The 26,035-nt window shown below is 41.9% G+C and overlaps 1 pseudogene; it reads right to left on the reverse strand.

Annotated features, from left to right (window-relative positions):
* Window positions 1-15,133: 15,133 nt before the first annotated feature.
* Window positions 15,134-17,314, reverse strand: LOC139361283 (peptidyl-prolyl cis-trans isomerase FKBP1A pseudogene; annotated as a pseudogene).
* Window positions 17,315-26,035: the final 8,721 nt, after the last annotated feature.

Raw genomic sequence — 26,035 nt, forward strand, 5'->3', positions numbered from 1 at the left:
GGTTAATATTATTTAGAGGAACAGAGATTTGTGGTGACCATAGCTACATGAATACCTACTTGAATGCATAAATAACTCTGCTACCTGCAGGAGGCTGATAATTGTCGTAGAATAGGTATTAACCAGGTGCTATAATGGTTCTGTCTAGGAAAGCAGGAGCCCAGAAGAGGCTGTTTGAGAAGGCCTATGGGTGGAGGACAGTTTTACAGGGTTTAGAACAAGCAGAAACATTTGGGGAGCAAAAACTATGGTGATCAAAATTAGTACTTGATTTAATGGCTGTTTAAAGCAATGCAACCCATGGGTACCAAGCTTCAGGAGTAGGACATAGAAAATGGAAGGGTTTCCAGACCTACCCATCTCTCCATCCCAAGGAAGCAACTGACTTGAAGAGCAGAACTTCCCAGTCAGCTACTGTACAATGATGCCCTCAAGGCTTCAAGAAGACAAATGTAATATTCCTGCCAGAGAGACTAAAGCCTCCAGGTCACAGTGTGACTTCCCTTTCAGTTCTGACTTCTCCTATGACTTACCTAACTCACATAGCTCCTTGAGGACCCCTCCCTGCTTCTTCCTTCCCCCTTTCTCCTTCCTCTTCTTCCTTCCCTTCTCATAATATTCTACCTAATGATGTTTTATGAAGAATGACTAAGATGCATAAAATCATTTTGTAAAAATGCAAAATGCCCTGTGGTTTAATGACGACTAAACACAAAATAAAAACAAAGCTGAAAATGCATAGTTATCTTTTAATCTTCACAAGAAGTAGCTTGCTCAATGATTTCAAACACGTTAATCATGCCTCAGATCCCTGGGCTTGATATTGTTTTATAGAGAAGTTTTATGCTGGGTTTTGGTTTTGTTTTTGAGGCAGAGTCTCCCTCTGTTGCCCAGGCTGGAGCACAGTGGTGCTATCTCAGCTCACTGCAACTTTCACCTCCTGGGTTCAAGCGATTCTCCTGCCTCAGCCTCCTGAGTAGCTGAGATTACAGGTGTGTGCCACCATGCCTGTATTTTTAGTAGAGATGAGGTTTCACTATGTTGGCCAGACTGCTTTTGAACTACTGACCTCAAGTGATCCTGCCACCTCAGCCTCCCAAAGTGCTGGGATTACAAGTGTGAGCCACCATGCCTGGCCTATGCTGTTTTATAGAAAAGTAAACTGTGACATAGAAGCAATTTTTCTAATAAGAAGTCTGTGATTTAGCAGTAGAGCTGGTGAAAGACCTGCAAGACCTGGATTCTGACTGGACTAGCAATCCTAAGGTAGCTTCCACTTGCTTTAGACTGAGACCTTCTTCTTCTACATACTCTAGCGATTCAGGGGGATGCCCTCAGGGATATAAAACTAAGTTACAGAAAAAAGCCCTGTAACCTCGTGTTAATTCTCAGCCCTGTAAATTCTCATCATGGCCCCTTACTAGACAAGTCTTTCAGCCTTTGTGGTAGTGACTGTGTCCTTTTGATGATAGTTTTAAGTCTCTTTCCAGATGGCCAACATAAGGTTATTTAATTCAGTAAACAAACATTGTGTTCCTCCTTTCAAGACTCTTTCTAAGGAGATTTTCCAACTCCACAGGATGGGACAGAGTCTTGATGTATTTTTCTTTCGTGAACCTAATTGTGGAAAGAAAAGCAAAAATAAAAGTAAAGCTGGAAGCAAGAGGCTAAGTCCTTAAAAAGAAAAAAAAAAGAAGGGGAAAAAAACCCCACAAAACTTTCTGAAGGGGAAGGAAGATAATCTTAAGAATCTCTTAAGCATAATGAATACATATTTCTTCTGCAAGCCCTAAACCAAGATGATATATATAATTCTATGTTAAAGAATGCTGAGGTTTCAGAAGTTGAAGCCACTGTGTTACAAAGTGACATCTTAGCATCTCAAGCCAGGGAGAAGATTAATCCAAACCAGAGCTTTACACTTGGGGTGTCTTCACCTCACTCCCCCAGAGAAGCATCTGGGCCCAGGGTGGAGACTGCTGTATCCAGGAGGTTTAGGAGTGGCGTTCAGGGAATGCAGTCTCCTGCCAGCTTGGAGGTCTGAAAGAATGTAGCAGGTCAGTTCTCGCTGGCTTCCTCCCCTCTCCATATGGCATGACCGTTTCTTTTGATCTCCTCCAAGATCTGAGAATGCTCAAGGCTTTCAAACAGTTGCTGGAGCCTGCTGCAGCTCTAACCTGGCTGATATGGCAGGGGGCGTTTCTGTGGATAACAAGGAGGAGACAGAACCAAGCTCTTATCCCAGGGAACATGAACGAATTCTAATATATCCATTGTTATACCCTCTCCTCCTTCAAGTACACCTCTCCTCACACTCACACAAAGAAAAGTAAACATCAGAGAGTCAGGTCAGGCTCCAAGGAATCTGCATCTGCTTAATAGAAATTTTTCAGTAACTTCCATAGGATACTTCTGTGGAATCTCCTCCAGATAAGGGACACATTCAGGAAAGGTAACTGGCATTGAAATCAAACAGATCTACCAACTGAGCTCTGTCATTCAGCAACTTTGTGGCCTCGGTTTTTCCATCTCTAAAATAGAGATGATCACATCATCTCCTTTGTGTGGTTGTTTTGAGAATGAAATGAGATGAATGAAATGTACTTGACCATGTACATGTCAAGTACATGGTACTGTTCCTGGCTCATAATAGAGCATCAGTAAATATTAGTCTTCCCTTGTCCAATGTCATTTCACACAGGTCCAGTTGGAATGTGCTAGACAACTTACCCAATCCTGCTAAATTCTCATCATGGTCCCTTACTAAAAGCCACAGTAAAATTTGGAGAGATCTGGAATGTTCTGCAAAGAAAGATAGCTTAACCCAAATTTAACTTTAAAAATAAGCATTTGTGGAACACAAGCTGTGCTCTTTGTAGGTACTTGCAGTTAAAGATAAATTCTGGTTACTTATGGTCAAAATCACTCCAAAACATAATTTTATTAGTCTGTTCTTGCATTCCTATAAAGAAAGATCTGAGACAGGGTAACTTATAAAGAAAAGAGGTTTAACTGGCTCATGGTTCCATGGGCTATACAGAAATATGGCAGCATCTGCTTCTGGGGAAGCCTCAGGGAGATTATACTCACAGTGGGAGACAAAGTGGGAACAGACCTCTTACATGGCAGGAGCAGAACCAAGAAAGAGAGATGGTAGAGGTGCTACACACTTTTAAAAAACTATATCTCATGATAACTCACTCACAATGACAAGAACAGCACCGAGGGGGTGGTACTAAACTGTTTATGAGAAACCATCCCCATGATCCAATCACCTCCCACTAGACCCCACCTCCAACACTGGGGATTACAATTAAACATGAGATTTGGGTGCAGATACAGATCCACACCATATTATTATTCCCCTAGGCCCTCCCAAATCTCATATCCTTCTCGAATTGCAAACTACAATAATGCCTTCCCAACAGTCCTACAAAGTCTTAACTCATTTCAGCATTAACTCAAAAGTCCAAAGTCCAAAGTCCAAAGTCTCATCTGAGACAAGGCAAGCCCCTTCTACCTATGAGCCTGCAAAATCAAAAACAAGTTAGTTACCTTCGAAATACAATGGGGGAGCTTGGAATGGTGGCTCATGCCTGTAATCCCAGCACTTTTGGAGGCTGAGGCAGGCATATTGCTTGATACTAGGAGTTTGAGGTCAGCCTGGGCAACATGGTGAAACCCCATCTCTACAAAAAAATACAAAAATTAGCTGGGCATGGTCATGTGTGCCGGTGGTCCCAGCTACTCAGGAGGCTGAGGTGGGAGGATCACCTGAGCCCAGGAGGTAGAGGTTGCAGTGAACTGAGATCACACCACTGCACTCCAGCCTGGACAACAGAGCACGACCTTGAAAAAAGAGAGAGAGAGAGAGAGAGAGAAAAAGAAAGAAAGAAAGAAAGAAAGAAAGAAAGAAAGAAAGAAAGAAAGAAAGAAAGAAAGAAAGAAAGAAAGAAAGGAGGGAGAGAGGGAGGAAGGGAAGGAAGGAAGGAAGGAAGGAAGGAAGGAAGGAAGGAAGAAGAAAGAAAGAAAGAAAGAAAGAAAGAAAGAAAGAAAGAAAGAAAGAAAGAAGAAAGAAAGAAAGAAAGAAAGAGAAAGGAAAGAAAGAAAGAGAAAGAAAGAAAGAAAAAGAAAGAAAGAAAGAAAGAAAAAAAGAAAGAAAGAAGGAAGGAAGGGAAGGAAGGAAGAAAGAATTGGGGTACCAGCATTGGGTAAACACTCCCATTCCAAAAGGAAGAAATTGGCCAAAAGAAAGGGACTATAGGCGCCATGCAAGTTCAAAACCTAGCAGGGCAGTCACTAAACCTTAAAGCTCCAAAATAATCTCCTTTGGCTCCATGCCCCACATTCAGGGCACTCTCGTGCAATTGGTGGGCTCCCAAGGCCTTGGGCATCTCCACCTCTGTGGCTTTGCAGGAGTCAGCCCCTGTGGCTGTTCTCATGGGCTGGTGTTGAGTGTGGCTTTTCAGGTTCAGGGTACAAGCTGCCAGTGGATCTACCATTCTGGGGTCTGGAGGGTGGTGGCCCCCTCCTCACAGCTCCACTAGGCATAGGCAGAGACCCAGTGGGGACTCTGTGTGGGGGGTCCAACCCCACATTTCCTCTCTGCACTGCCCTGGTAGAGATTCTCCATAAGGGCTCCACCTCTGCAGTAGGTTTCTGTCTGAACATCCAGGCTTTTCCATACTTCCTCTGAAATTCAGGCGGAGGCTCCCAAGTCTCAACTCTTACACTCTGTGCACCTGAAGTCTTAATACCACATGGAAGCTGCCAATGCTTATGGATGGCACCCTCTAAATCAGTGGCCCAAGCTCTACCTGGGCCCCTTTGAGCCATGGATGGAGCTGGAGTATCCAGGATCCTGACGCTGCACAGGCCAGTAAGACCTTGGGCCTGGCCCATGAAACCATTCTTCTCTCCTAGTCCTTTGGGCCTGTGATGGGCAGTACTGCTGGAAAGATTTCTGAAATGCCATTGAGGCCTTTCCTATTGTCTTGGATATTAGCACTTAGCTCCTTTTAACTTATGCAAATTTATGCAGCCTGCTTGAGTTTCTCCTCTGAAAAATGGGCTTTTCTTTTCTAACACATGGCTGGGCTGCAAATTTTTCAAACTTTTATGCTCTGCTTCCCCTTTAAATGTAAGTTCCAGTTTTACATCATTTCTTTGCTCATGCATGTGAACATAGGGTGTTAGAAGCAGCCAGTTCACATCTTGAACACTTTGCCACTCAGAAATTTATTCTGCCAGATACCCTAAATTATCACTCTCAAGCTCAAAGTTCCACAAATCACTAGGGCAGCGGCACAATGCCTCCAAGTGCTTTGCTAATGCATAACAAAAGTGACCTTTGCTCCAGTTCCCAATAAGTTCCTCATCTCCATCTGATACCTCCTCAGCATGGACTTACTGTCCATATCACTCTCAGCATTTTGGTCACAACCATTCAACAAGTTTCTAGGAAGTTCCAAACTTTCTCTCATCTTCCTGTCTTCTTCTGAGCCCTCCAAACTGTTCCAACCTCTGCCCATTACCCAATTCCAAAGCTGCTTCTACGTTTTCAGATATCTCTATAGCAATGCCTCACTACTTGGTACCAATTTTCTGTATTAGCCTGTTCTCATATTGCTACAAAGAAACACCTGAATCTGGGTACTTTATAAAGAAAAGGGGTTCAATTGGTTATTAACCAGGACCAAGAGTAGGAGAGGAGGTGCTACACACTTTTAAACAATCAGACTTCACAATAATTAACTCACTCACTATCATGATGACAACAGCACTGAGGTCGTGGTGCTTTAAACTATTCATGAGAAACTGTGCCCATGATCCAGTCACCTCCTACCAGGCTTCACCTCCAACACTGGGGGTTACAATTGAACGTGAGATTTGGGTGAGGACACAGATACAAACCATATCAGTAGCGTCTTAAAACAACAATGTATTGTTGACTATCATGGTTCTGCAGATTTACTAGACCTGGCTGGTTGGTTCTCATGCAATGGCAGTCAGCAGTTGAGTCATCTGGAGGCTTGTCTGGGCTGGGCTTCCAAGACAGCTACTTCACCCTCTGTTTTAGTGCCTCCATGCTCCTCCACATGGTGCCTTTCTCCAGGAGAGTAGTCTAGATGTATTGTATGGTGACTTAATGCTCTAAGAAAAGGAAGAAAAAGGAAGCAGAAACTACCAATAATCTTAAAACCTTAGCCCAGAAATGGCCCAGGTCTCTTATGCCATATTCTGATAGCAAAGGCAGGTACAGACCAGCCAAGATTCAAGAAGGAGGAGGGGTAGTTTCCACCTCTTCATGGGGGAATGGCATGTATGTGCACAAAGGGAAGGGATTAATGGTGAATGTCTTTGGAGACAAGCTACCACTGATGGATAAGATATATGAGTTTCATGTGCCTAGAAACACAAGATATTTACTTGTGCTATATTTTAGCTGGTAGTTCTTCAACCAAGTGCAAGATAGACACCATCCGCCACATGCCTCAGGCTTCTGAGCTCCTACCAGTTAAAATGATTCTCAAAAAAAGGGCAAATTTTTGTATCAGATCATGTTTTCCTTATGGCTAAGATGACTTTGTCACCTTGGGCTTTATTTTTTTAACAACAAATTTTATCCTCCACGTGAGCATGTCACTGTGTAACTCATTGCTCTGTCTCTAGAGTAAAAACCAAGAATTCTGATCATTCAAACCAAATGCCTGCTCTTGCTCCCATCTCCTGATACTGCCCTATTTTCTTCTATGTTTCCAGTAATTATGGATTCCAATGAGATATTCAAGTAATTCTTCTAGATAGAATAAGGAACATGCTTTAATAGCTCCTTGTATTTCTTCAAAGCACTTAACATTAGTTTGTAACTTAATATTTGTACAATTGTTGGATTACTTTCTATCTTCCTTATGAGAGCCTAAGCTCTATATAGTCAGGTTTTATTTATCTCCAGCACATAGGTCTGAGGCTCGTGTATACTAGATGCTCAACAATATTATTTGAATGAATGAATTGTTCCTTCTCTCCAGAAATATTTAATGCTGAAATAAAAAGGTGAGCCCCACTAAAATGGAAAGCAATTTTAGGAATTTATTTTCACAAGCATGGTGTTTGATTTTTAAGTGTCACCCCTTAGAAAAATCATGATATCTGATTTTTAAAAAGCAAAATTATTTGATTCTGTGACTCAAGCAATATCAACTAAGTAGTTCTCTTTAAGAATTCCCTCCACAGCAGCAGACATGATCTCAGGCATGCCAGGCTCTATTGAAGGAGTATATCTAGGTTTCAATCTCCACTCAGTATTTCAGACCTCCTTGCTCTGTTCCTGCATCTCAAATTCCTTCCTTGTTGCCTCATACCTGATTGCCCAAGCCCTTCAGATGGATGTTGCAGTTGGAGTGTACATTTGCCTTGAAATCTGCCTGAACTCTGCTCCCCTTGAATAACATCTTTCCAAAGCCTGTCCTGCCTCACCTCCACACCCACACATAACTCTGGAATCTGCTACTAAATTCCAACACCTTGATTCTCAGCATATTCAGACATAGCGTCATTTAGCTTTGGTGTTCCCCAAACTGGAAACACAAATGAGCAATTGGACTCCAAAAATCTTTTTATTGTTACTTTTTACTATGGAAATTTTTAAAGTTAAAGAAAATGTAGTGATAAACTTTAATAGGAACATCACCCAGTTTCAATTATTATTAGCTCATGACCAGTCTTATTTCTCCCACACCCTTATCCACTTTCCCGCTGCCCTAAATGATTTCGAAGCAAGTCTCAGCTAGATATCACAGTGTTTTATCCATAACTATTCTGGTATCTATCTTTAAAAGATAAGTACTTTTCAAAAACACAACGAAAAACATTACCACACCTAAAATTACTCTGGGTACTCTTAAGTTTCAGCAACTGATAATTTTCAGTCCAAAATATATTGAGGTGATAAAGCTCCATGAAGCTAGCTCTTTACGACTGCTGTCCTCCTACGCATACTCCACACATGAGTGCGCCTACACACTCTCTAAAGGATGGAAAGGTGCTTCTAACAGGATATTTTGTTGTCCCGTGCAAGACATGGTGCTGACAATCAGCTTTGCTATTATCTATACTCTCAGACAAAGACTGCCAGAGACACTTGTAGTTGAATAAGTTGAGTTTTTCACAAACTGCAGTAAAGGAAAACATACACCGTGAAAGGGTCATAGAGCATCTCAGAAAAGGTTGTCAAAAAGAACCTGGTATAGAATTTGGGGTTTGGTTGAGCAATTTTTGGGAGGGACTAAGAAAACAGGGTTCTCTCCAGATTGGATATTATCAATAAGTGGAGGTAATCCTACTTTTGGGAATCTCGATAGGTCTTATCTGTGGGGAACACAGACTAGGGAGACATTAAAGCTGTCATTGGTAAAGAAGTCACTGTCACTCATTCAGCAAGAGAAGAAAATGTCTGCTATTTTGTGTTGCACAGCGACCTTATTTTTGTCTCACTTTATCATGGCCTAAGAGTGACCTTGTTAGATATAGGTATTCTGCGAGATTGTTTATGTTCAAGAGGAAAATAAAATGACCAGGCTGTGTGTGTCAGACCAACTTGTAATAGCATTGAGGTCCAGGTGTGAATGTCAAATCAGTCCTAGATGTTGGGGGGTACTTTTATCCTTTTTCATTGTTTTATCACTTTCCAGGGTGTGTGAGTTTACTGAATACTGCTACTTTCAGTCCTGGTTCCATACCATCTTCTCAACCTATTTTTCCTTTTGGATTATTTTTACCACTCATTATTTACTAGTATGTATGTTCTATTCTATTTTATTCAAGTGTTTATAAGCTTCTTTAAATCCTTTTCTAGAGAAGAAAAAATAAATTCATGTTTGAATGAAGAAAAACAATGAGTATCTGAAAATGTAAGATATTCCTGCTACCTATTTATTGTTGCCCACTCCATAATCAAATGCATTTTGAGTAGATATCCAGCAGCATTTTACTTGTAGAGGGCAGTAAGCTGGCCTACTTTGCAATCTATTCATTCAGTTAACAAGGAAAATTTTCTCAAACTACTCTCTTCTACTGGAACCCTCAGTAAGAAGCACATTATGCTCAGTATAAACTATACCACAAAATATAACACACACACACACACACGCACACACACACCCCTTACCAGATTCAAAATTTAACAAAACAATATTTATTTATTTCTTTTTTGGAGTCTCGCTCTGTCAGCCAGGCTGGAGTGCAGTGGAGCAATCTCAACTCACTGCAAGCTCCGCCTCCTGGGTTCAAGGCCATTCTCCTGCCTCAGCCTCCCGAGTAGCTGGGACTACAGGCACCCATCACCACACCTGGCTAATTTTTTGTATTTTTAGTAGAGAGAGGGTTTCCTCGTGTTAGCCAGGATGGTCTCGATCTCCTGACCTCGTGATCGGCACGCCTCGGCCTCCAAAAGTGCTGGGATTACAGGTGTGAGCCACCATGCCCAGCCACAAAACAGTATTTATTCTTACTAATTGTGATGTACTCCAGTATTTTCTATTTCATTCTATTTTTATTTCATTTTTAAAATTAAATACTGACCTTCTAAGTTCAGCTCATGACTCCCTACTGGATCTCAATCTGCATTTGAAAAAACTTACTGGGCACTAGGGCATTACTTTTCACAAAACAAAACATTTGTGGAATTAATTGAATTAGTTAATTCATTGAATTAATTTTGATGCTGCTGCTGTTTGTTAAAACCATGGTGGGTATTTTGTAATAATCACTTAAAAATCTTTCTTGGCTAAATGATGGCAAATTATGTAGAATGATATAAAATACAACAAACTATTTGGAGAGAGAAATCTTAACCCTGCCTCTTATTACTGACTTGGCCGTCACCATGCAGAGATGACCTATGTTGGGCATGTGTCTTCATTATGGACCAAGATTCTTATAACTGGATTTTAAACCAGATTCAGACTCAAATTATTAGCACAGAATAACTGAATTTCAATACTTGTCAAGAAGAATGACCTCTCTTCTCCCTTCTCAAAAGCTTAGCTGTCAGAAATGACAGTGAAAGGGACAGGGACAGTCGCTCACACCTGTAATCCCAGCACTTTGGGAGGCTGAGGTGGGTGGATGGCTTGAGCCCAGGAGTTCGAGACCAGCCTGGCCAACATGGAGAAACCTGATCCCTACTAAAAATATAAAAGTTAGCCAGGTGTGGTGGTGTGCACCTGTAATCCCAGGTACTCAGGAGGCTGAGACAGGAGAATTGGTTGGACCTGGAAGGTGGAAGTTGCAGTGAGCCAAGATCATGTCACTACACTCCAGCCTAGGTGACAGAGGGAGACTTTGTCTAAAAGGAAGGAAGGAAAGAAGGAAGGAAGGAAGGAAGGAAGGAAGGAAGGAAGGAAGGAAGGAAGACAGGAAGGAAGGAAGGAAGGAAGGAAGGAAGGAAGGAAGGAAGAAAGAAAGAAAGAGAGAAAGAAAGAAAGAAAGAAAGAAAGAAAGAAAGAAAGAAAGAAAGAAAGAAAGAAAGAAAGAAAGAAAGAAAGAAAGAAAGAAAGAAAGAAAGGAAGGAAGGAAGAAAGAAAGAAAGGCATGACCGTGAAAGGATGATATTTGGAATATATATTAAACCTAAGTCTTTCTTTGCTGACTCCCCATTTCTACCCTTATTACTGTCAACATTATTCTTTATTGCTCTGTAGTTCTTTCATTTGTCAGAAAGAAGAAAGGATCTAAATTTACCCTGACAGAGTAAATGATATTCTGAATGAAGTTTTTAAACTCACCATCAAAGGTAGACTTAAACTGGGCATTGAACATCAAGAGCAGAAGAGACCAAGAAGTTTATTTATTTATCAGTAACAGGTTAGAGATCAAAGAAGAACACAGTAGCAGGACTAAGTTGAATACTTCAGGATGGACAGCCTGGTGTGTGGACAGGTGGGATTGTGGTAGGGTTGGTAATGGAAATTAACAAAGGAAGGGGGGGATTGGTAATGGAGATTAACAAAGGAAGGGGCATTACTACTCTGGAGGCTAGGGGAGCCATGCCATGCCAGGTGTATTAGTCCATTTTCACGCTGCTCTAAAGACATACCTGAGGCTGGGTAATTTACAAAGGAAAGAAGTTTAATCGACTCACAGGTCCACATGACTGGGGAAGCCTCAGGAAACTTACAATCATGGCGGAAGGCAAAGGAGAAGCAAGTACCTTCTTCACAAGGCAGCAGGAAAGAGAGAAGAGAAAATGAAGGGGGAAGATCCCCTTATAAAACTGTCATATCTCGTGAGAACTTACTCACTGTCATGAGAATAACATGGGGGAATCTGCCCCCATGATCCAGTCACTTCCCTTCCTCAACACGTGGGGATGACAATTCGAGATGAGATTTGGATGGAGACACAAAGTCAAACCATATCACTGAGGAAACCTGACTAGACAGGACACCTCGGTGAGAGTGGAGTAGCATCAGGGTACTGCCCATCCCTCCCTGCCAGGGTGAGCTCAGTGACAAATTTGGACCCAATACCCTGGACTGCCCATTGCCAAATCACCTGAGGAGAGCAATTTAATTTTAACTAATCATTTTTGCAAGCTTAGTTGTTTAGCTGCTGGGGAAAAAAAAAAAAAAAAAAGCACAAGTCTTTTTAAAAGGAATAAAATTCTGACACATGCTATAACATAGATAAACCTTGAAACATGATAAGTGAAATAAATCCGTTACAAAAGGACAAATCTTGTATGATTTATTTACATGAGGTAGCTAGAATAGTCAAATTCACAGACACAGAAAGTAAAATAGTGGTTACTAGGGACTGGGGGAGGCTAGAATGGGGAACTGGTGTTTAATGGGTATGGAATTTCAGCTTGGAAAGATGAGAAAGTTTTAGAGATGAGTACTGATGATGGTTGCACAAGGATGCAACTTAATGCCACTGAATTGTATACTTTAAAATGATTACAATGGTAAATTTTATGTAATATATATTTTGCTACAATTTTTTAAAAGAGTGTGGGTCCAGACAGGGTGTAGTGGCTCATGCCTGTAATCCCTGCAATTTGGGAGGCCGAGGCAGGTGGATTACCTGAGGTCAGGAGTTTGAGACCAGCTTGGCCAACATGGGGAAACCCCATCTCTATTAAAAGTACAAAAATTGGCATATCATATCAATATGTCTGATATTGATACAATACCAGACATATGAGTAAATTAAATACAAAGTAGGAGGTAATAAGTGCCAGAAAAAAGAATAACATATGCTGTTCGAACTTAGAATCAAGAAACGGAACTGTGTGTGTGTGTGTGTGTGTGTGTGTGTACAAGGGGAGAATTAATTTGAGAAAGTTCCAAGTAATTATATTTTGAATATATATATACTGAATGTTTACATTATATATAAAGCACATATCTGTTGTGTGTTTTATACTTTTTGCTTACAAAAATTATATTATGACCTAAATAAATGAAATATTCTTCTCTTGGTCTGCATTCTTATTGAGATCCAAGTCAACATAGTTGCTTAAAAACAGTTTCCAAACTTTTGATGACAGTAAAATTATGATATATGAGTCAGGAAAGATTAAGGAATACAGTATAACGTGACCTTGTGCAACACTGGCGTTGATATGGGAAGGGCTGGAGTTCAAGACCCACATTTGCGTAGTCTTGGGCACTATCTCACCAGGCCCCCATTATCTTATCTACAATATAACTAGCTTGGGCTAGGTAACTTTCTAGCTCTGTCAGTCTCTGATTCTAGGGAGTAAAATAGTCTTAGCTGTGTTATGAATCCATCTATCTCCTTCACCGTAGCCATCACCAGTTTCCTTGGCCAATTGTTGCTCCTGTCTCCACACCTACCCACACTAGTGTCTATTTTGAAGCAAATCCCCAGACATATCATTTCATCTGCTTTTCCTTACTGGAAGAAATGAAGAAAGAAAAAGTGTTTTAACTTGGTGCACCACAATGTCACATTTGCTCCTATATAGAAATGTAAGGAGAAAGAGTTTTCATTTAATGGTGTGATGGCAAGTGGACAACAGTTTTAGAAAACAGGAGTGATTTTAAGAGGCATGATAACCAGCTTCATAGTAAAGAAACAGTAAAAAGTAAAAACATGATTTTTCTCAGAGTATTCTTCACATAGAAAAATAGTTCTCTGTGGCCATTTGGCAGCTCAAAGTGAAGAAATTCTTATGAATGGGCTGGGGAATCAAAGAGAGAACGTGTGAGCCACAGGCAGAAGGGAAATTCCATTGTAGCAGCAGTTGGCCACAATCTGCTTTTCTCCTTGGGCCTCAGATTTTGGACAGCTGTGTGCCTGAGACTACAAGGTCATTTCTGGCCTTGCCAATGTTGCTTTCAGCTATTAAGTTTTGGGTCGGTTTGTTACACAATAATCACTAACCAACACAGAAGAAAATGCAAAATCTCCAATCCTGATATTAGACAATATTCTGTCAACAAAGTGACCATGTATTATTAATAATAATGTAATAATTAAATCCCTTATATGTATTTCTTCAGGTTACTTTTACCTGAGTGGGTGGCAAAGTCGGAGGCTGAGTGAGCAGGAGACTTGGCCATACATGGTTAGAGCTGGTAGTTGGGGTTACGTGGCTGCCAAGCTTGCTGGTATGGACATTCTGTTTTTCTTTGCATGGCAGCAGCTAGAGCCCTAGCCCAGTAGTTAGAGGATGTTTACTCTAATTCTGTCTCTGCCACTTGCTGGTTGTGTGAACTTTGGCTACTCCCTGGACCTCTCTGGCCTCAGTTTCCTCATTCATGAAAAATACTGGCTATAATAATCCCTACCTGACTGGCCTACCCACCTCACTGGCAGGATCGAGTAAGATGATGATATGAACACACAGTGAATGCTGAAAGGTAGTCATATGCATACACACTCATGAGATGACATGAGGATGTGACGTAGGATCTCAACTGAATACACTATAGTTTTGCCTGGACTATTCAAAATGTCTGATAAAACTTTTCTGTTAAAAAAAAAAAAGTCAGTCTTTAGTCTATATGATGTCAAATACCTGGACTTCATTTTACAAAATAAATACAGTTTTGTGTATGATAATATATGTAATCAATGCTATAAACTGATTAATAATTGGCTAACCCTGGATAACCAATTACTCTGCTTCATAGGTGAAGTGACTGAGACTCTGAGAGATTAAGTAACTTCTCAAGGGCCACAGTTACTAAGCAGTAGAGCCAGAACTTGTGCCCAGGGACCCTTTCCATTATATCCCAGCAAGGTTTCTCAAAAAGATTGAAGGCAAGTTGGCCTCAAAGGCACACGTACATCACTGATTCTGAGAAGGTAGCTTTATGTAGGATGATGCCCAGGCATCTTCATAAGAACAAAGCAGAACAAATCCCTTCAGCCAGGGAGTTTTGGAGATCTTTTTGTTTCTCTTCTTTGCCTGCACTAGAGCTGGTGAATAAATCAGGCAGCACTTGAAAGCACCACTGACTTCACAGTAAATGAATACCAGAGGTGCCTTGGGTCCGGGCAGAGGGAGACCCCATGGATGGTGGTGGATGAGATTGTACTCATTTGGGGCTTCCCAGCCAGCATGTGCACATGGCAGAGGAACATGGCCAAAGCTTCTTGTGCATCACATCCCTGTCTGAAACATAATTGTCCAGACGGTCAGAAAGTGTTCTGTATGATGGTAGTTTTCAGGTGTTTATGTTTTTGTGATGGTAGTGGAGAGAAATACTATGCTTGAACCAGATAGAATCACTTCTCTCCTTAGTCCTCTCTCCAAGCCCTTCTTCCCCCAACTCACCCCACCTTGCCAGTTGCATTTATGCATTTGAGTAGCTCTCAATTCAATTGTCAATAAGTGATGATATTTTAAGTGTTAAGTTGAATTTTAAAATGCATTCGAAATTATTAATACATAAGAATCACAAGAGCATGTACATTTTAGCCTCAGCAGCTTAGGTAATTAGATAGATGGTTTGGTCCCAACACGGACCAAAACTAAAGGTTCAAGAAGTAAATAAATGATCCTGTCTTGTATTTTCTTCTTTTTTTAATAAAAATGAATTTTTAATTTCATGAGCATTAAAAAGAAAATCAAAACCTGTCACATTTCCTTCCCACTCATACAAACAGCTCTCAAATGAGATTCTTCAAATTTTACATTTTTTCCATTCTGGCTCATCCTTTGCTTCCTCATGATCAGATTCAAATTGGCCAAACATGATTCTGTGCTGAGTCTTGGAACATGTTGGAAAAACCCAATATGGGTTGTCTTCTGCTGCTTTGGAATGATGCAAAATGGCTTCCCAATGATTACTGTTATCAGTCTTGTCCAAAGCAATGTTCTTCACAATACAGGAAGAAAGAGTGCCCTTGTGGGTCCCAACTCTGCCACCACAACCTGGGTTAGCTACAGGAGGTTCAAGTTTATGCGACTTCAGGGAATCCAGTCTGTCCTTCTCCAGCTGTTTCCTTGTACTCCTTTGGCGGGGCTCACGGAACATAGGCAAGACATGAGGGGTGATGATGTAGTCCTGGGTTAGTGTCTCAGCTTGTTTTGCCTTTCACTGGTTTTTTGTGTGTTTGTTAGAAAACCCGGCATAAAAAACTTTTATTGCAATAACAAAACTTGAAACTCATATATGGTGCTGGGGGGACGAGACAGCAATGATTTCTCTCACCAAATCACTATGCAGGACAGCAAAGGGGGTGAGAATGGCCTGAGGGAGGAAAAGCCAGGAAACTGAGATCAGCAGAGGGAGCCAAGCATCAAAAAACAGGAGATGCTGAAGCTGCGATGACCAGCATTATTTTCTTAAGAGAACATTCAAGGATTTCTCATGACGCCTGGGCTTTCATTGGGTGTTAAGTCTACAAACAGCACCTTCAATTTAAACTATCAATTAAAGTTTTTAAAATTCAGGAAGTGGTGGAGCTTGGAAAGTTATGAGATTACAAAATTCCTGAAAGTCCACTAGAAAAACCACAGGATAGAAAAAAAATAAATAAATAAGCCAGGCCACAAAGAAGACTTCAGAGGTCCCCGCTGGCCTAGGGACAGATACCTGTAGTGTCCAGCATGGCAGTGAACATGATCTGCTTTCAAAGGCAGAGGGTTTAAGGGGAGGGTGGGGTGAGACTAGTGGAAGCAAAGGCTCTCCCCATCCCCACCTCAGTTTGAGGTAGGGCTTTTAATTTAACCCAATGACATCTCTCAACTTGGAGAATAATTCAGCCCTAAACAGTGCCTCAAATCTGCTATGGCTTTGTAGCTCAGCAGCAAGAATGTTTAATATACAATAGATTAAAATTTCATCCCCAAAAATAAAATAAAACATTCTTGCAACTCCCCTCCCCCCGCGCCAACACACACACACACCAATTCCTATTCTAAAGTTAACTTATCACTTATGCTGTTAATACTTGATGATATACTTATTGGAAACCCAGATCCAAAAGACTGAAACTGAATCTTCACCCCAAAATGAAAGCAAATTAAAATGAATAACTTGAGGTTTATGGCATATAGTTTAGGTAAACACATATATGAGGAGAAAGGGGAAGAGGAGATGGAGGTGTCGGAAGCAAAGCTGAGTGACAGAACACATTCAGTAAGGGCAGATGTCTATATAGAGTGGAGTGGAACATCAGGAAAAGCTCCATATGGATTCATGTGCACGCGTCTGGAGGCACCAGATCCCTCCATGGCAGATCCAAGAACAGGGATCTGGATCTTGGATCATTCTAAAACTGGAATGTCAGGAGGAGGCCATTCCTGTCATTCCAGTTTTAGAAGCTCCACATCGAAGACGAGAGTGGCATGTGGTGGGATGATGCCTGGGTGCTCAGTGGCACTGTAGGTGTAATCTGGAGATATAGTCAGTTTGGCTGTCTGACCCACCTTCTTCTGGACAACCCCTACTTCTCACCCTGGGATCACCTCCTGCTTGCCTACCATAAGCTTAAAGGGCTTTTTCTATCCCGGGAGGAACCAATTTTCTTTCCATCTTCAAGCATCCCGGTGTAGTGCATCAAGCAGGTCTGGCCACGCTTCGGGAGGGTGTGCGCGTCTCCTGGGGAGATGGTTTCCACCTGCACTCCCCACGGCTGCTGCGGACGCTGGGCGGACAGGCGGCGCGACGGGCGGCGTGGACTCACAGCTACCTGGCGGCAGTTCCATAGCTCTGCCTAGTCCCCTTCCGCCGGGTTTTAACCACACATAATTTTGCTCCCCTCTGACTCTTGTTGGGGTTGTAATAGACTTTAGGCAATCATTTCCAGTTCCAACCGATGTCTGTTTCATAGAACCTTTGGAAAGTCCTACACTCAAGGCAAACTAGTTTGCCGCTGCCACATCCTCTTTGAACAGATGTACCAGTGACTATGAGCTTACCATCTGGACTGAAACACAGTCAGTCATTGGGAACATGGTGGGAAGACCCGAGGCTGAAAAAATGTGGCTTATTAAATTGTCAGATGTCCCATAATTTTAACGAATCATCACCTCCACGAGAGGCAAGGACATTACCATCACAGGAGAAAGTCACGCCAAGAAGTGTCTGTGCCCAGGTAATGAGGCTGTTTATAGTTGAACTTAGGATGAACAGTCAGATATCGGTCCCAGATCTGTATGCTTCCATTCTGGCAGGCAGCTGCTATGAGATTCCCATCTCTATTATATATGCACGTTGTGGGAATGACTTTTTTGCCCTGCATCGTCCGTGGTTTAAACACACTTTTTTGTTTCTTTGGATTTTCAATTTCCCACGTCCTCACAGTCCTGTAATCCAGGACAGTATAAACATTCTTGCACCTGCTGGTTCCACAGTACTCCTCTCCTGGGTACACTTCCGTATTTCTTGTTGAACTTAAAATGCCAATAGAAGCGATTTCTTCACCTCCATCAGGGTTACACTTCAGGAAAAGGAAGCAGGGGTTTTCATGTTGGTTGTTCAGGCCTCTTCAAAATCACCAGATGCTCGCCTGGAACAGGCGGCGCTAGCAGCTCCTCACATTCGAAGTCGCCAGCGCTAAGACAGCCCGAGTGAGAAGCAGGCTGTGGGTCAGGGCTCCGCCTGCGGCATCCCAGGAAGAGGACAGCATGGGGCCTGAGTGAGGCCCGGTCCTCGGTCCGCGTCTCCCTTTCGCCGCCTGCTGCCAGGCCAGCTCAGCCCCGGAACTTCTCTTCCAGTGCTTGAGGGTCCGCCGGTGCAGCGTGGAAGTGGGCAGGCAGGACGACTTCCGGCTCGCTCCCTTGTCTTGTATTTTCCATAGTCTGGTTTAACAGTTGTATGTGGGTGGCAGTCATTATCGTCATCATCACTATTATCAGCGAATATTTTATGGTGCCTTGATTAAGTGGAGGCACAGTGCTAGGTACAGTTAAGGACTTTACCTTTCTAGAAGATACAGTCACTGTTTTTAAGGAGTGTCCCATCTCCGTTTCTGGCCCAGAGGTAAGATTAGAGGTTCTGACATGGTGATAAGTTTGAAAAACAGATACAGCCCTGGAAGTCCCGGGGCAAAGGGAGGAGAGGGAGCAAGCTTCAGAGTGCTGACTTCCAAAGTCTTTCCGCAGATAGCCAGTGTGCTTCCAGCTGCTCAGTGGGAAGAGCCTCAGAAATAGTGGAACGCTGCAGGGAGGTAAAAGGAGAATGAAGCCTGAGACATGGCCACAGCGTTCAGTAACGGGTAATGGCACTGATGAACTTGCCATAGTGAGACCGGGACAGGAACCAGATGGCAAGAGGTTAACGAATCAGAGGGGGTCGGGAACTGGAGAGAGAGGCTTGGTCATGAGGAGAAAGGGGCAGGGTCAAGGGAAGATGTTTCCAAGAGATAATTCAAAAATGGAAAAGTTTGATTATTTCTGGTTGTTTGATGGGTAAATGGGAATTCATTATACAATTCTCTACACCTAATGGGTATTTTTTAATTTCTTTAATAAAAATTTAGGAAAGGCAAAGTGAGAACTGAGAATGTGTAAAGAGAATGAAGAAATGGGTAAGAGAGGATACTAAATCTTTAAGACAGAATAACGATAATTGGTGGTACAGTCTCAGGGGAGGTTTAGAGATGGAAACAAAAGCACCCGTGAGGGAATTAATCTGCTGACAGGGGAAAGATAATAAAAATGGATGAAGATAAGAATAAAATGTGGATGAAAGAGGAAAGTGTTCATATAAAAATATTATAAGGCTGAAAGGAAGATGGATGAAGGAACTTGGACCTTCCTTTCTGCAAGTGGGAGGAGAGGTTATAACTCTCAAAGTAGTTGGGGCGCGGGAGGAGGGAGGGTTTGAGGAATGTGGAAAAAGGTTGCAATCAATAACAGTTGTGGAATGCAGTAGGGAATGAGTAAGAGGGGAAGATGACTATTGAGAAGCAGGCCCATCTAGAGAAAGGGAGCCCAAACTTTTAACCGGTTCGTACTTTGAGAACCACCACCATAAAGCATGCAGAAAACAGCAAGCGAGAGTGATGTGAGGTCTCTTCCAACCCTAGAGCCTTCTGAAATCCCTAAGCTGGCAACTGACTGTCCCAAGAACAAAAGTTTCTTAGAGCAAGTAGCAACTGCTTGAAACACACCACAATGAGCTGCTCCAGTGGAAAGTCTAAGGAAGGGCATCCATTTGCCCCAAAGTAAGTAGAGTAATAAATGTGTCCAACCTCAATGTATGGTCCTTGGACTGCCAGAATCACCAGAAGCTTGTTAGAAATTCAAAATCTAAGGCCCTGCTCCAGACTTTCTAAATCAGTATCTGTGTTGTAACAAGATTGTAGATGATTTACATGCCCATTAAAATTTGAGAAGCCTTGATCTATAACTTTGCTAGAAGCTTTGATATACATATGGGTAATCACAGAAAAGCTAATGTCAATTTAAAAAAAAAAAAATTGGGCGTCTGCAGTGTGCCTCACACTGTGAAGACCACCAAAGACCTGGATGCATTCTCTACCCTTTAGGTTTAATCACAGTAGTTATTGCAAGGAGGAATTATTTTTGCAATTGCAGTTCAGTCTTGGAAACCTATAAAAGGGAAAAGGTTTATCTAACTTTGACATTCTGTGAATTGGAGCTGATTATTCAATTTCAAGCAAGGAAGTTTATCATTCGACCTTGCTTCTGGACTCTCCACCACTGTCAGTGGCAGGGTAGCCCAGGTGCACTTAGAGCAGGCACACATCATACCAATTACTACACCAAGTTACTTCCTTTTAAAACTTAGTTTTAATGTTTTTACTGCCTTAGAATTTGGTCTTACCCATAATTTTTGCTCTCTTTGCTCAGTCCTTTGGCAACTAGAAATCCATACTTAGAGTCAGTGAGAACATCTTTGAGCAGTGGGACCACATGTCCCTTCCAACTCGTTGGCATTGCTCTTTCATAAGACACGCACTCAGTCTAAAGAGTGTGGGCTTGGGTTCAAGTGCTGACTTGCTTTCTAGCTGTGTGGTTTTGAGCAAACTCCTTACCCCCTGAGCCTCAACTTCCTTCCATAAAGCAAAGAGGGAGGTTACTGGGTTACTGTTACCCACCTCAGAGGGACATTGTGAGTTAACACTGAAAAGCACTGAAGTTATACCTAGCATGTAACAAGCTTACAATAAATAGTACTACACAATGTAATTTTATCAAAATTCTATTCTTGGCAATGAACAGTTTCAAAGGAGCCTATTCAGGGGAGCCTTCCCTATCCTCACTGGAATCCCCCTGTTACCCTATATGCTTTTGTGGCTTTGTCTAGTCCATGGAACAAATCATAGTTTGTTATTATACGTTTTTGAGATGGTCTGATTAATGAAAGGCAACATGCATAGAGGTTATGAGCACAGACTTTTTTTTTCTAACTAGATTGCTTGAGATCAAATCCTATCTCTTGCAGTTACTAGTGATGAGATCTTGGGAAAGTTACTTAACCTCTCTGGGATGCAGTTTCCTTATTAGTAAAATTCAGATTAAAATAGAACCAACTTCATACAATTGCTCTGTTTTCGGTTATTAGCATTATTAATATCTGTCTTCCTTTTCTTATAAGCTCTGTCTTAACATGTCTCCAGTACCTGACACATCAGTGCTCAAAAAACATGCTACAAGAATAAATATATAAAAGCTAAAATTGACCCCCAGAAAAGTTCACTGACATGAAATTTTAAGACAGTTGCTTTTGATGTTATTTTTTCCAAATTGTGCTTGCTCTCTTAGTGTTGTTATCATTTCCCAATATGCTTGTAAATTTTTATAAGCAAAAATTATTTGGAAAAATAATTTTTAAAAACAAATGGGGAAACACTTGTGCAAAGGCACAGATGAAAAGAATAATACATAACTATATAGTCAGATTTATAGACATTAAAATAAATGCAGTGTTAAAATTTCTCTGCATTTTAAAGCCATAACATGAATTTTTAAACTTGGTTTATTTTTGAACCCATGTTTAATCTTAAAAAGAAGATGAGGAACCACAGTTAGTGATGTTTTACCTTATGGAGAGTGGGTGAAGGGTGAGTTCCTGTTGAAAGTTAACTTTTCACCTATAACCATGACGATATGAAAGAATGCTAAAACAAATCAATATTTGGGCAGGTCATCTGGGACAGATTTACCAGCCAGAGCTGACGTCTCTCTGAGAGGTCACAGCTGTGCCCTTTTGTACTAAGAACTACGTTAGAGGGAACTATATAGCACCCCCTTTGAGTCATGAGGCAGGAACAGATTTGCATTTGCTCATTCTAATTTTGAAAACAACTGGAGATACTTTTAGGGTGTAGATAGTGCCTGCTAGCTCCTCAAGTTCAAATCATAACTCAGGCTGTGTCTACCCATACAAAATTGTGGGAATTATCCAGATAATTTATCCTGTGGCTAAGAAAAGCCCTTCATTTGAACCTAAATGCATGCAGGCAGTCCTATCTGTGTTGAGCAAACAATAGGTACCAGTCTTTGGTTTCTGAAACAGGATACTGTGGTGATTAAGAGGATGGTATCTATAATCAGACTCCCTTGGTTTAAATCTACCTTTATCTCTGTGGTGAATTAAAGATGGCTAGAAATTCTCTGACATTTCTTTCATAAAGAGATGAGGTCTATGTTCCCACCCCTTGAATTTGAGATCATTCCGACCACACCGACCAATAAAATATGGCCAAAGTGACCCCGTCCCATTTTCTGGCCCAGGCCTTAAGACAATGGCAGCTTCTACTTATATCTCAGAGCCTTATGCTACCATGTAAAAGTCTAACTACAGTGTTGCAGAAACCACACGGAGAGCCCTGAGACTACAGGAAGAAAAAGAGGGGCTCAGCTTTATATGAGCCCAGTGTTATAGCTGTTCCCATCAAGGCACCTTGGCATATAAGTGAAACCACCTTATACTCTGCACACCAATGTGGCCACAATTGAGCAACAGCAATAACCCCAATCAATGCTACTTGGAGCAGAAGAATCACCCAGTTTGTCTCTACCCACCTTCCTGACCCACAAAATCCTGAGATAAAGTAAAATGATTATTGTTTTAAATACACAGTTTTAAGTTGGTTTATTATACATCGAAAGATAACCAGTGGCCTGATGCGGTGGCTCACACCTGTAATCCCAACAATTTGAGAGGCAGAGGCAGGAGGATTGCTTGAGCCCAGGAGTTTGAGACCAGCCTGGCCAAAATAGTGAAACCCCGTCTCTACTAAAAATACAAAAATTAGCTGGGCATGTTCTCAGCTACTCGGGAGGCTGAGGCAGGAGAATTGCTTGAACCTGGGAGGCAGAGGCTGCAGTGAGCTGAGATCGCACCACTGCACTCCAGCCTGGGCAACAGAGTGAGACTCTGTCTCAAAGAAAAAAAAAGTTAGCCTGGCATGGTGGCATGTGCCTGTGGCCCCTCAGGAGGATAAGGCTGGAGGATCGCTTGAGCTCAGGCAGTCAGGGCTTTGGTGAGCTGCAACTGTGCCACTGCACTCCCGTCTGGGTGACAGAGTGATACCCAGTCTCAAAAAAAAAAAAAAAAAAAAACCAGAACAGTGCTTACCACTTGTTTTTGTTTCCTCATCTCTAAAATAGGGACAATAATGTCATGTAATTGCTTGCTTCTATAGAGCTCGATGACAACTCTAGATAGTGAGATAAGAGACATCTGAGAGGGAGCTCTGTTTCTTCTAGTTCTCCAGACCATGTGGCCCTTTAGTAGTCCAGCCTCTCCCAGGACCCTGGTGCTTTAGGGAACACTCACATTGAAGTGGCCCAGGCATGGAGGAGTCTATCATGAAGCATCAGAGCTCTTAGAGAATAGTGACTGTCTTCCCTTAGGCAAGATATTTCACATTCCTCTGTTTGTGGAGGCCAATTTGGCTCTCAACCCTGCTCCCAGCTCACCACCTTGGCACCTCACAATCTCCCCAAATCGTCTTAATCCCGTCTTCCATCTTTGCTCTTGTTATACTTCCTTGCCTCAAATCACTACTCACTTTCTCTCTGCCAACACAGATTCCATCACAAGCACTTGGGAAATGAGTAAGCTCCAAGTTTTCCAAAGGATGTTTTGGAGAATCCTGGCCCTGCCAGCTACAGGATACAAAAGATGGGTTCTGCAGGCATTGAAGCTTGGAAAACACTGGATCTTATATTTCTCAGCTCCCCAATAATTACACATGCACTTGCAAATTAAAGGCCCCCAAAAGTTCTGCCATTCAGAGCCCTATTTTGCTCTGTGTTATTCAGATTTCCCAAACATATCTTGACGGTAAAACAGTTTTCTTATAAAACAAGACTTCTCAGAAAAAGTGACCACCGAGCTGAGTTCTGGAGGGGTGCAGGGGGAGAAGGGAGCAGAGAAGGAAGCAGGAAGACAGGAGGATTGATCTGGTTGGAAGACAAATCAGGGAGGACTACGTTTAAGATCTGAGGGCCCTGGAAGCCTCCTGAGGGCTTTTGGCAAAAATGTAATATCAGTTTAGCATTTATAGAGATCACTAGTTCTCACTTTATAAAGATCACTAACTCTCACTACCTGGTTTGATCTTTATTTTTTGATTGAAGACCTATAGTAAGGAAAACATGTTGCATTATTACCTAACATCTATGCACAGATAACAAAAATTTCATAAAATGGCTCTTATTACATGCAATGCCCATTAATATTTTATATTATTTTTTCCTCCTTTGGGAAATCACTTTTAACAATCTATTTTCATCATCCAGGTAAGCAAAGATGAGGACCTGAATTTTATTTGAATGCAAATGTGTGGAGACCCCCGTCTTCTTCCTGATATTCTGTATGAATAGATGGGAATGCTCTGCTTTCAGACAAGCAGAAGAAGCCATGTCTTGTTCTTCTGCTAAGCGGCGGTTTCTCATTTAACCTCTGTCTATGGGTTCTCTTGTCTTTTGTCACAAGTAGAAGGTTGTAATATCATTGAGGGCAGAAAGCAAGTCTTAGATTTATTTTATTCACAAGGACAGTACTTGGCACATTGGTGGACATATCATGCATGTATCAAACACACTTATTGGTTGCACTGCATTGCACTGAATTGACAACTCTTCACCCATTTCAGGGTGAATGTCTTCTGCTTCTATGGTTGTTGGCTGAGGAATTGACTTCTTGCATCACTGGAAGAAGCCCCTGGACTTCCTGCTGCTTAATCCCGTGTGGTCAAATGGGATTGTCCATGAAGACAGTGCCCATATTCACGTTCTTCTCCCTTTCTTCCCCCAAGGATCCCTCCTGTCTTTTTATCCCTTCCAGGGCTACCATCTGCTCTCATTTCTGAGGCCTCCTTACATGAGTAATGACAGAGTAGGGCTCAGTGTCCTCAGCCACTTCCTTCTTGCTGTCTCTGAAAACAAGGGGGTTAGCCTTTTTGGTTTAAAGCCTTCACTACTAAACTCCCAGAGGAACAGAGTAAGCAATAAACTATCAAGTAGGGGTGTCACAAAAATGATTCTCAGAATCTCACACAATTTTCCCTCTTGCACCTATAGCAGTCTGTTGGTGACCCCCCGGCTACACTTCCAGAGGGTGAATTTCACCAAGGTTCGCTTCCCCTAGGATCCCCTCTCCCCGGATTAGATATTCCACTTCTCGCCTGGAGGTCTGAAGGCACAATTAATAGTTGAACAATTAATGAGTTAGTCACTATCCAAGTGTTTGAAGTCTGAAGTGGTCAGGGCATTCCAGAAAAGTGACTGTTTTTCAGTGCTTCTCTTCCTCTACCCATGAAATAAGTTACCTCAGACCAGAAAGAAAACCGAAGTGTGGTCCACAGTATTTCTTACTTTCATCTATTCACTCAGACAGTATACATGGGTAACTCCAGTTGCAAGTCTGAAAAATCTAGGACATTAGGGCTAGTGTTGGTCAAATGCCATGATGGTAATATCAAGAAGCAAAAGGTGTAGTCCAGGGAGAAAGAAAAAAGCTTCCCAGTCCCCAGAGAGGAGCTGCCTAGCTCTAAGTGGCATATGCATTTGATTAACCCATCCGCCCACCCCCAGGACTGTTGCCTTCTTTAGAGTTCATATGCTCAGGACTCCCTGTCAGAAGCCAGTGGGTTATAAATAAAGCTCATTTGCACCTGCCTAGGGTGTTGGAAAACAGCTGCCAGCACAGTGATGACAGTCGTTGTTTGCTTCTGGTGGAAACACAGCTGGTTTTCCTTTTCTTCCTTCTGTCTGTATGTCTAATTTTTCTACCAAAAAAGTCACATATTATTTTATAATAAGGAATAAAATCACAGTTTGTTGTTGTGTTCAGAAGGAAGTGTTTCCCACTGTATGCATATACCTCGCACACAGTATCATTCTATTGTTTATATTTAAAAGGTGATGCTTTGTGTTTGTTTGTTTGTTTTTGAAAGGGAAAATCTATGAGAGAGACTATAGCCTGGGTTTTGGCAACACAGAGGTGAAGGGAGGTAGGCTAACGGGTATAAACATACAGTTAGCCAAAGGGATGAGCTCTATTGTTTGACATCAGAGTAAAGTGACCATGGTTAGTGATAATGTATTACAGATTTCAAAGTAGCTAGA

This window comes from Macaca nemestrina, chromosome 2 (genome assembly GCF_043159975.1).
Source record: "Macaca nemestrina isolate mMacNem1 chromosome 2, mMacNem.hap1, whole genome shotgun sequence".
NCBI classification, from domain to species: Eukaryota; Metazoa; Chordata; class Mammalia; order Primates; family Cercopithecidae; genus Macaca; species Macaca nemestrina.